Here is an 11,631-nt window from a genome sequence, read left to right on the forward strand (position 1 = left end):
ATGAACCTGAAGAAGATCAACAGGGTAGCACTCCTCCTCAAATTCTTCTGAAATGTGTCATCCATCATAGCTACCAAGGTTGTTTCGGTGTGACCTAAAATCTACTTGAAGCAAAGCTAGATAATCTTTTTCCTTCAAAAATGAGTGAAGCTGCCTAGCCACCATACCCTCTGTCCAAAAAGGGAGATCTGGAATAGACTGGACATTTTTTGCATCCAAAGATGTAAACTTCAGGAAAGAGAATACTAATACCTCTTTCAAGGCACTCCTGGACTTGGTGGGGGGGGAGGGGGGACTCTCATCATATCACTTTAAACATGTTTGACCTGCGCCTTGAATGGCCAGTTCTGTAATACTGAAACCAATCCCACCCCTCCACTGAATTTAGGTCTCCTGAATCCTAAGTACCTTCTCGTCTCCTTATCAGGCAAACCATAGTCTGACACATCTTGTCTTTTCCTTACCACTGCTGTTAGCAACTGTAAGGAAAGAAACTCTTAGCCTCCATCTCCTAAGGTGACTTACAATATAAGTTAAAACACAATACAGATAAAGCAAGGCATAATGCAAGGTTAAAAACAATTAAATGAACTGTTATAATAAAAACACTAATTTACAACATTTTAAAAAGCAGTTAAAAGTTAACAATATTAATACATTTTTAATACACACCATTTTAAAGACCTCCTTATACAGCCAGTTAGTGATCAAAGCCCTGGGTCTTTACTTGTTTGTAGAAAGGGAGCAGAGAGAGGGCCAAGCAAACCTCACAAGGGAGGAAATTCCACTGGAAATGTCTTCTCACCAAACATGCCTATGATGGTGGTGGGATCTAGAGAAACCCCTTCCCCCAGGATCTTAAAACTGCAACAGGCTCAAAGTAACCAGCCAGCCTTTTCTGTGTAAATATTTGTGGCAATGAGGTCTGTATTCTGTAATTTTAAGCCTTCTTAGTGTTCCTATGTGTCTAATAAAAGGTATAATCTACCACACCTCTGCCAATGATTCTGTTACTTCCAGGTCAGTTGAGTACATGTGTACAGATATGTGTTTACATGACTGTTTTAATGGAACTATAAAATAGTTCATGGAACAGAAAGAAATGTTTACATGCCTGTGTGATGGAAGACACACAACAGCAGTCTGAACAAAGCACCTCTTTAGATAGTCCAGAGTTAAACTATGGAAGTCACTACCACATGAGGAGATGGCCATCATGTGAGACAGCTTTGAAAGGGGGATTATTCAGGTTTCTAAAGGACAAAACTATCCAGGTCCAACTTGTCATGGCTATGTACCACTGCTTCCTGGACCAGAAGCAACATGCCTCTGCATACAAATTACTGGGGAATCACAAGTGGGATGGTGCCGCTATTGTGCAATGTCCTGCTTGTGGGGCTTCCTCATAGAGTCTCTATGGTCTCTGGAAACAGGGTTGGGCCCACAGAAGACACTGCTTGGACTCAAGACACATCCTGTAACATACAGACAGAATCTGGCAATTTGATTAAACCCAAAAGAATCCTTGTGCTCAAAAACAACAGTGCAAGGAGGAGATGCCTTTCTTTATCAAGAGGAAAAAGAACATACCTGAAGGAAAGTGAACAAAAAGCAGAGGTTTGCTTCTCACTCCCTTCTATTGCTCTAGGAGTAAGCATCGTCCCACCTAAGAAAGGTTATTGACATCTCACAGAATGCTATGGAGTTCTTGCTCTATAGTACTATAACTGTTGACCTGCCACTGCCTCCCGCCCCAGCCCTTTTGCTAGGAAACACACAAGGCACAATGCCAGCTATGAGGATGATTCATCATCTCCACATTTGTTCCTCACTTACATCACAATGAGAGCTGCCAATTAAAAGCATAAGATTGTGTATGGCAGGGCAGCCAGCCAGCTGCCTGGGCAGACGGACCTCATCAGGTTGAATTTTAAAAAATAAATAAATTTCTCTCTTGCATCTCTTTGACAGCTCCACCCTTGCACTGTTAACATCTCCACAGTGATAAAGTCTCAGTTGAACAGATGGGTAGGGTTTATGTTGTCCATCCAGCCACTTTCACTTTTGTAAAGTTCCACCCAGATTTTTTTTTAAAAAATCTTTAAAGAAAAAAAAAGCAGCTTGATTTTTGCAATGTTCATTTCCTCTTTGAGTAAGTAAAATCAGCCCACAAGCAAGCTGGTAAACAGAAACTGGGCTTCATGTCTTTCCTGAGGAGAAAAGTGCCTTGGTATGTGAGTGGGCACATCAATGTCTATTGGTAAGCCTTTTAGTTGATTTGAAACTAGGATTTCAGTCTTCCAGCTCTTGAACAAGCAATAACTACACCTCTCTCCCACTGCTGAAACAATGAAAAGTTGTGGAGAATGAGAATAAGAAGCAGATTTTTGCATATATATGTGAGAAGGCTGAGAACGCAATTCTGGTATTGAAAACAAATTCCTAAGCTGGATTCAAAAGTATGGTTTACACTTTTAAAATTCAAAATGTACAGTATGTCTTTCCCAGTATGTCACTTTGCAAAAACCCGACTCCAGCTGGCAAATTTGGGAGATCTAGCAAAATACACTATATGGTTTAGTGGTTAAGTTGCCAGTTCTGATGATCGGAAGATCGGAAGGTTGGCAGTCCAAGGCCCAAGTGCTGCATGATGGGGTGAGCTCCTATCACTAGTCCCAGCTTCTGCCAACCTAGCAGTTTGAAAGCATGCAAATGCAAGTAGATAGATAAGCACCATTTTGGTGGGAAGGTAACAGCGTTCGATGGAGTCATGCTGGTCACATGACCACCAGAACAGTCCTCGGACAAGGCTGGCTCTTCGGCTTAGAAACAGAGATAAGCACTGCCCCCTACAGTCGGTTACAATTAGACATTCGTGTCAAGGGACTACCTTTACCTTTAGTGAAACACACTCAATAAAATCTGTGTAACTTTAGATGAGACATTTGTGGTCTCTTCCAACTGTATGATTCTGTGATTCTATAAGGCTGCTACTTGATGGACATAGGACAAAGTGGCCTCCAAACATAGGATTGCCTCAGACAGCCATTGAGCAGGAGATATCCTTGACTTACATTTTGCCTCTATATGCAAGAAAGAATCATAGAATCACAGAACTGGAAGAGAGTCATCCAGTCCAATCCCCTGCCATGCAGGAATACAGAATCAAAGCACTCCTGATAGATGGCCATCCAGCCTCTGTATAAAAACCTCCAAAGAAGGAGACTTCACCACATTCTGAGGGAGTGTGTACCACTGTTGAACAGCTCTTCCTGTCAGGAATTTCCTCCTAATGTTGAGCTGGAATCTCTTTTTCCTGTAGTTTGAATCCATTGCTCTGGATCCTATTCTCTGGAACAGCAGAAAACAAGCTTGCTCCAGCCTCAATATGACATCCCTTCAAATATTTAAACAGGACTATCACACCATCCCTCAACCCTCTCCTCTCTAAGCTAAAAACACCCAGCTCCCTAAGTTGCTCCTCATAGGGTATGGCCCCCAGACCCTTCACAACCCCAGTTGCCCTCCTCTGGATGTGCTCCAGCTCCCCAACATCCCTGTTCCTGAACGATGGTGCCCAGAACTGACATAGCAAGGCTGTGAATATCTCAATTTTCATGCTCAGACCACTTACTGGTGAGATTTGGCCTTATGTCATTTCCCAGTCTGTCCCTGGAGATGTATGGAACCTGATGGATTACTGAATACTCAGGGCATTTCCTTGTGGACCGAGCTTGTGACGTGATTGAAGCCCTGGTCTCACCTTGGAATGGTTGACATAATAACTGAATGCCTTCTCTGAATGCATGCAGGAGGGGAAAGTGCTAAAACATACCCAAAAGTGGCTAGCAATGATGAGACAAAGAATTTAGCACAAAGGCAAAGAAATGCATCAAGAACATAGAGCTGTATTGATGCATGGCAGGGAAGGCTACCAAATAATTCTTTTTTAAAAAAAAGTGTGAAAGATTTATTTGGCCATTTCCACTGCATTTATGGATATCTGATTGCCAGAACTATTCACTGTATTTGGGTGGTTGTTAACATCTACCCTGGAGAATATGGTACTCAAACCTGTATTTGTTTGCTTGAATACTCTATGGGTAATAATTTGATGTTGCTTTGGTCATCTGAAATCTGGCAACTAAGTACACTTTCACTGTGTGAGCATCCTTGCTTCAGTTCATGTAAACTGATTCCAGGTATACATTACCCACTAGAGCTCAAAACCATGGTAAGTTCTGTTCACCCCTCAGTCTTTCCCCCAAGGGAAAATGAACTTGCCTTGAAGGAAGACTAAGGAATTGATAGAAAAGAACTATAATGTAAATAGTAAAAGGCCCAGTGACACCCAATTCTTTGGCTTTGATTCTCATCCCATCCACCCAGTGCTTATTTTCTAGTAAATATATAGGACTGGTTGATAAATGAAGACATAATGTGACATTCAGAGAGTCAGCAAGGTGTAAACATTTGAGTGTTTGATTAGGACTCTAGAGACAAGGGTTTGAATTTCCGCTCAACTATGGAAACCCACTGGGTAACCTTGCACAAGTCACTCTCTTTCAGCCTCTGGGAGACGCAAAGGCAAATCCCCTCTAAACAAATCTTGCCAAGAAAACTCCATGATAGGTTCCTTTTAGGGTTAACATAAATTGGAAATGATTTGAAGGCACACAAATACAACAACATTCATTGTCTTTATATAGGCTGTAATGTCTCAGACTTTGCTATTCCAGTATGAACAACTGGAGGATAATCAAGGGCCCCTAAATCTGAGGAAGTGGATTTCCTTCCTTCACTCTCTGATAGAATGCAGAAAATAATCCAATTCCACCAACATCATCCAAGCCATGCTGGAGATTAAAATTACACCCATAGAATCACAGAGTTGGAAGAGATGACAAGGGCCATCCAGTCCATTACTTTTCCCAAATTCAGTGCTAATTCAGGAGGCAGCTAGGTCCTATCACACAGAAATCACCACCGAATCGCTGCCCAGGTCAATCCCGGATGCTGCTCAGGTCCTGTAAGCAGCTTCAGTGGCCCCTTTTAAAAAACTGGAAGCTTCTGACTTCTAAAAATGGCCACCGAAGTGGCTTAGATGACCCAGGATGCATCCGGGATGGACCCGGGTTGTGATTTGGTGGTGATTTCTGTGTGCTAGGACCTGGCTGCCTCCCGAATTAGTACTGAATTTGGGAAAAGTAAGTCCCATGCGGTAGGGTTCTTAAACAGAGGCTGGGTGGCCATCTCTCAGGAGTGATTCACCAGGAATTCCTTATGGAGGCAGCCGTGGCAGTTAAAGTGCAATCATAGTGTTATAACTGTGAAAGAGTCCTAAGAGCTCCTCTGATGCATCAGCCCCAAAAAGAAGGTAGTTAAGCAAGACAGTCCAAGTGTGGACAACTTCCAAATTTGTTATCCCTAGTCAAAACAGCCAGTGGTGAAAGATGCTGAGAGATGCAGCCCAACAACATCTATAGGATGTCACATTTACCACCCTGACTTAACCCACAGAATGGCGTCAGAAGCGTTTATGCCCTATGATCACCATTATGGTAAATTAGGCTTACTCGCAAATAAGGACCAAGCAGCACTATCCATTTCCCATAACAATGCTTTAATTCTTCCCTTGCTTATTTTCCTTAATTGCATCTACCTTAGACTTAAGTTAATTCCAAATTGATCTTTATATCCACTAATTTTTTCTCATTGATTTCAAGTGAATACTATGGGGAGACTCAGTTTCAGGGTCAAGACCTTGCATGTTGTTTGTTCACATCTAGGAGATGCAGACTTTGTGTTTGACCCTTACCATCTCTTTAAAGCTGAACAAAAATCTTAAATTTACCATGTAAGATGTAGAAAAGAGATAATAGCAACAAGATAGCAATACAAAATAGGATATTTTTTTAAAAATAGTACAACACATGTAAATAATTTTCCAGAGGTTAAAAGCTCTCAAATACATATACACACCACAGATAAGCCTAACAGACAGAATTCAGAAGCCATTTAGTTGCAAGAAAAATAAAGCCATGAAACTCACAGAGAGGGTGGGTGGGCAAGTGGCCTTAGGTTAGTCACCCTTTATCAGACTAAGCTATTTCACAGGGCTGTTGTAAGCATGAAGTGGAAACTATGAAATTTCACTGGAGGAATATTGGGTTAAAATGCAGTAAGCACCTATTGTGAACTGCAACTACAATGGCTGCTTTTATTACCAGATCCTGGGGGATTAAGAGGTGTGAGTTCTTATGATGCAAAGACTTTCTTTCCTTTGGAAAATTAACCACCTGTTATATTCCGTAGCTAAATTGTACTAAGGAACTCTTGCATAGGGAAAGAATATTCTTCCCTTAGAGGGAATGGCCCAAAGGCCATTATGGGAATACAGAATACCTCCAGTACTTCTGTATTAATTTCTAGATACATTACATATGATTGGCATGGAGATGCCATACTTCTCAGCATTTTGTTCCAATGAAGCAAAAAGATGGACGTAATACTGCAGTATTACAGAGAAGCCACTCTCCCTGAAATGTCTATATAGTCGTCTCTCTGGTTTCGTGGCTATGGGATTCGATTATTCGCAAATCCCTAGCTGTGTGCAAAAGCCCTCTTCCCTTTCCGTCCCCCCCAGGCTTTTCCCCTGTGAGTGAGGGAAAAGCCAAGGATGGAGGGAACATCCAGAGGGTGTGTGTGCACACAGCTAGGGACTCAGGAATAATTGAGTTCCCTCAAGCCTTGGGATTGAAGGAGGAAGCGGCCAAAGCACTCTCCACTCCCAAGGTTTAGGAGAGGTCCCCAGATTCTCTCATACCTTGGGACTGAAGGAGTAAGCAGCCAGCACACGCTCCCCTGCCCTTCGGAAGGGAAATGCTCTTGCACACTATTCCACACTATTCCATTATTCATGAATTTTTTTGATTCACGAGGGTCCTCTGCCCCTAACTCCTGCGAATTGGAGGGAAGACTGTATATGATTTGGAGATATAAAGCTTTGCCTGGAAGTATACAATGTAAAATTACATTGTAAATATATACAATTGAGTACTAAAGTTAAAATTGTGCAAGCTACTGTATTGCCCATCACCATGGTATGTATGGGAGAGCTGGATAGTGAAGAAAGCAGATAGGAAGAAAATCAACTCATTTGAGAAGTGGAGTTGGAGAAGAGTGCTGAGGACACTGTGGATGGCCAAAACGACAAACAAATGGGTCCTAGAACAGATCAAGCCAGAAATATCCCTGGAAGCCAAGATGACCCAAATGAGGCTGTTATATTTTGGCCATGTCATGACGAGGCAAGACTCATTATAAAAGACAATAACGCTAGGTAAGATAGATGGATAGACTCAATCAGCCATAAAATGGGCATGGAGGATAGGGGGTCTTGGAGATGTCTTATCCACAGGGTCGCTATAAATCAGGGTCGACTTGGAGGCAGTTATCAATAAGAAAATGCACATCCCAGACCCTCCTTTCATGGGACACTCAGCATTATTAGTATGGGAGCACCGTACTGGAGACACTACATAAAACTACACATATGCTGCAAGTCTACAATCTATTTTCCAATTAATGGGGTGCTGACCTTGTTCAACATCACACTCAGCACAGATGGTGGGAACTGTTGTCTTTGTTCATTTATCAGTCTTCTGTGCCCTGGGGAACATTCTTAACTGGGATCAATAGCAGAAATATTCAGTATGGGTCAATATATGTTATACATTGTACAGGGGTGTGAAGTTTCACACTTTTAACACAAAGTGTACAGTTTTAAGTTACTCTGCCTGCAGTAAGGCAACCATGGATCACTGACCAAAACATTTAGCGTCTGCTCTAAATCCAAGAACATTCTGGCTTTTCAGTAGCATGTCAACCTAGCTGCTCAAAGTTTGCAGGCTGAAAAATCTGCTATAAATCCAGATGCAATGAATCCATACATAATTCATCAAACTGCACAGTTTCTTCTCCATGTGCAGTTTTCAGCTTTGTCCACAATGTCCTGTGGGCTACCACCAAACGGGTGAAATATCATCATGACAGAGCGATGACAGCTTCCATTCGCCAGACACATACCACCACAGGTGATGAAAGCATATGAAAAAGAAACACAATGTACTACTCATTTTTCCCCCTGTGTGGAAGTCCTATTTGTGCTGGAAAAATGTCACAAGCAAAGCAACCCCACAGTGTTGCAAGCTGGATATGTGGCAAAGCTATCACATGACCCTGTGTTGAAGAGCCAGCTCACATGCTCCTTTTTTGAGATGAAAAGTTCATCCCAAGGTGATTAGCTTTCAATTAGTTCACAGTATGGACTTTTCAGAGGGAGAAGGGTCTCCGTGGGGTCACCATAATTCAGAAATGACTTGAAGGCACACAGCTCTCTCATACACCGCCATGGAAGTCTCTTATTCACAGACAACACAAAAGAGAGTCATGTGGCCCTTTTGAAAGTCTCACTGATTTACTGTGGCATCAGCTTCTGAGTACCAAAATTCACTTCATTGGTGGCATCAACAGGTTAGTCTCTCCTTTTTGTTATTTCATTGTTAAGAACATTATCAACTATGAATTTAACTAACTGTTCTCCTTCTTAAATGTTACCAGTGCCAGCTGATTTATTAAACCCATGCATGAAAGCCAGCAACTAGGAAGTAAACTCCTCTTTCTTATTTCAATTGTAGTTATTCTTTCACTTTCCAGAGTCCATAGTACCAGAATCTGGTATTGACTCCAACACAACAGTCTTTATCTGTTGAATCAGCCTCACTCTGACCATGCCAATGGGCTTTTGAAGAACTGATCTCAGCAGCCCAACTACTCATTACTTTTGGGAATTCTCTTTGCATATTTGCCATCATGTTCTCCTTTTGCACCTGACTGGGTACTTGCTTCTCACAACCAGCTCACCACTAGCTCTGGGCCATGCAAAGATGTGCTTCTTTAAAGCTATTATTATTCATTATGTTTATTGGACACTTTTCCTATGCAGCATCATTTTCACATTTTGATTATGCAGCTTTCTGACCAATAGCTTTAAACTTGGGGCATTCACCTTTGAGATGCTGATCTTTTCAAAAGCTAAGCATTGTAAAAAAGCATCTTTGTGTAAGGATTCTGCAAGACATTTTTTTTTCCTGAGAGAGAAGAAGATCAAAAAGCATGTTTTTATAAGCAGTCTGCAAGGCAACATCTTGCATGGATTCATGGGTTCATCTTAAGTCATGAAACCCACTGGGTGACCCCATTCTCAGCCGGAGGGAAATAAACCTTGCTAAGAAAACCCCAGTATAGGTTTACTTTAGGGTCGCCATAAGTCAGAAATGGTGTGAACTGAAGGCACACAACAACAACATCTTAAGCCCACAGGTGACTTGAAGGCACACTCATACACACAACACAGCCTGCAATATGCTTCTTTGGGGGGGGGGGCAAGTCACATTTAACTGAGTTACCCTTAGTTTTGAGCAAACGGAGAAAAGGACGATCTGTGTCAAAAGAGAAAGGTGCAACTTACCTATGGCAGGAAAGTTCAAGAAAATGCTCCTTTCTCATGCCAAGCAGTTCCCAAAAAGGATGCTTGGTCCCTAACTTCTCAATCGACTTAAAAGGGGAAAAAACAACCCCCACAAACCCCCAAAACAAATCCAGTCTGCATGATCTAACTGTCTCGCCCAAGTGCGAACTGGCACTGGCCAAGTTCTTCCAGTCCCAGGCTGCCCCCTCTCTCTCTCTTGAGAGGAGACGAACTCCTCTTGCTGGGTGTCCCACGCTGGCCAGCCGAGGAGGAGGAGGAGGAGGAGGAGGAGGAAGGAACTGCCCTTGGGGCTTAGCGGGGCTAACTGGTTCCTGCCGAAGCAGCTGGGGCTGCATCCACACGGGAGAAATAGCCCGGTTTGGCACCGCTCTGGCTCTTTCTGGCTCACGGCTATGGAATTCTGGGAGTTAGAAAGGTCTCGAAGGTACACAACAACCAAAAAGTCAAGACCTGAAGGCACACAACAACCACAAAGTCAGAAACGACCTGAAGGCACACTATTCAATCACCAAGTCACGACTTCAAGGCACACTATTGAGTCACAAAGTCAAGTCCTGAAGGCACCCCCCAACCAAGAGGGGTGGACAGGGCAGAGGGAGGGAGCCCTGCCCCGGAGCTCCGATCGGGACTCGAAGCCTTCCCCTGCCTCCCTCCCTCCCTCCCTCCCTCCCTCATCTCTTACAAAAGACCCCCAGAACAGGACCATAAGGAGAATCCCATGCCTTGCCACGAGGAGGTCTCCCATCACCACCACCACCACCACCACCACCAGCAGCAGCAGCAGCAGCAGAGCTGACTCACCCGCCAAGGGCCCCTTGAGGCTCCTCTGGAGGGAGCTTGCGGGGCGCCTGGGCTCCCTGCTGGGCGCGCCTTCTCCTCCGGAGCGCATCCAGCCCCGTGGAAGGAGGAGAAGGAGAAGGAAGGAGAAGCCGGGAGGGAATAATAAGAGAAGGAGAAAGAGGAGGAGGAGGAGGAGGAGGAGAGGGGCAGGGAGCGGGACGCCCCCTCGGCTCTCTTAAAGGGGCAGCGCCGCCGCCACCAGCCCCAGCCCCCCCTCCCTCTGCGCCAAGCATTCTTCGCAGTGCAACTAAGGCAGGCTCAGGGCAAGCAGCTGGGGAGCAGAAGGCCAGGCCCTGCAGGATGATGAGGGAAGGAAAAGTGGAGGCCAGCAGCAGGGCAGAAGGAAAGCTCCACAGTGCACTCCTAGACATGGGGATGGCTGCTGCTTAGTCCTGGTCGGAATGGATTCCCTCCTGGGGACAGAAGGTTGAGATGGAGGGCAAAAGGAGAAGGACGCCCTGCTCAGCCTGGTGCCAAGAGGAAAGCCCCAAACAGGGCACCAGCCCGGCTGCAAAGAGGAGGGAGGGCTGGATTTCTTTTCTCTTCTCCTTCAGCAAAACAGCACACACAAAACAGGAGCTCCCCCCCCCACCCACCCACCGCTGGCAGTCTTGGGAGGGTGGCCAGATCGCCTCGCCCCAAAGGAGGACAAGGCACCCCAAGATGTAGGGCATGCAAGGCAAAAATGTAGCACGTTACAAAACAAAAGCTTCAAACACGAATATAAAGACATGCTTCAGGGAGAGCATTGTGGAATTCCTCCTGGGCAGAAGGAAGTGGAAAGGGAGGGCATGTCCTGGAAAAGGAGGACGCCCTCTGGCCAGCCCCTGTGGGCCTTAGCCATCCTGGGGCAACTCCACTCCTCCAATGGGCTCTCGCTCTTTCCCCACTCTCCCGCCTTTTCTCATCTAGGAAGGAAGAGGAATGGCTGCTCACCCTCCTGGAGCAAATGGTCCTGTCCTGTCCCAAGTCTCTCTTTCCTCAGCAGTGCAAACCATTCGCCTTGAAGAAGGGGGACCTGGACAGTGGCCCCTTGGAGGGAAGCCCTTTGTGTCTTTGGCCCTTCAAGCCTCAGAGGGGCAGCCAAGGCTGAGAGCAAAGAAAGGCTGCTGAGGGAGGAGGAAGGCCCCATATTCCTTAACAGAACACAATAGGAACCTGTAGTTGTCTTTGTTGTGTGCCTTCAAGTTGTTTTGACGACTTATGGTGACCCTTAGGTTTTCTAATAATAAAAATTA

At 44.6% G+C, this 11,631-nt stretch overlaps 1 protein-coding gene across 5 annotated transcripts in view; it reads right to left on the bottom strand.

The window, feature by feature from the left end:
• Window positions 1-10,468, bottom strand: part of LOC149313990 (ras-related protein M-Ras) — a 56,458-nt gene extending 45,990 nt beyond the window's left edge. For 2 of the 5 annotated variants that reach the window (XM_089520314.1, XM_089520318.1), the window contains exon 1: window positions 10,355-10,468. The gene's annotated coding sequence lies outside the window, so the exon portion shown is untranslated. Of the gene's footprint in view, window positions 1-9,070; window positions 9,132-9,532; window positions 9,721-10,275 lie in introns of those variants that run through there. The other 3 variants (XM_089520315.1, XM_089520316.1, XM_089520317.1) reach the window with 3 other exon arrangements.
• Between the last annotated feature and the right edge of the window lie 1,163 nt (window positions 10,469-11,631).

The sequence above is a fragment of the Sceloporus occidentalis genome, unplaced genomic scaffold (assembly GCF_023333645.1).
Source record: "Sceloporus occidentalis isolate IW3139 unplaced genomic scaffold, rSceOcc1.0.p SCAF_4, whole genome shotgun sequence".
Classification (NCBI taxonomy): Eukaryota; Metazoa; Chordata; class Lepidosauria; order Squamata; family Phrynosomatidae; genus Sceloporus; species Sceloporus occidentalis.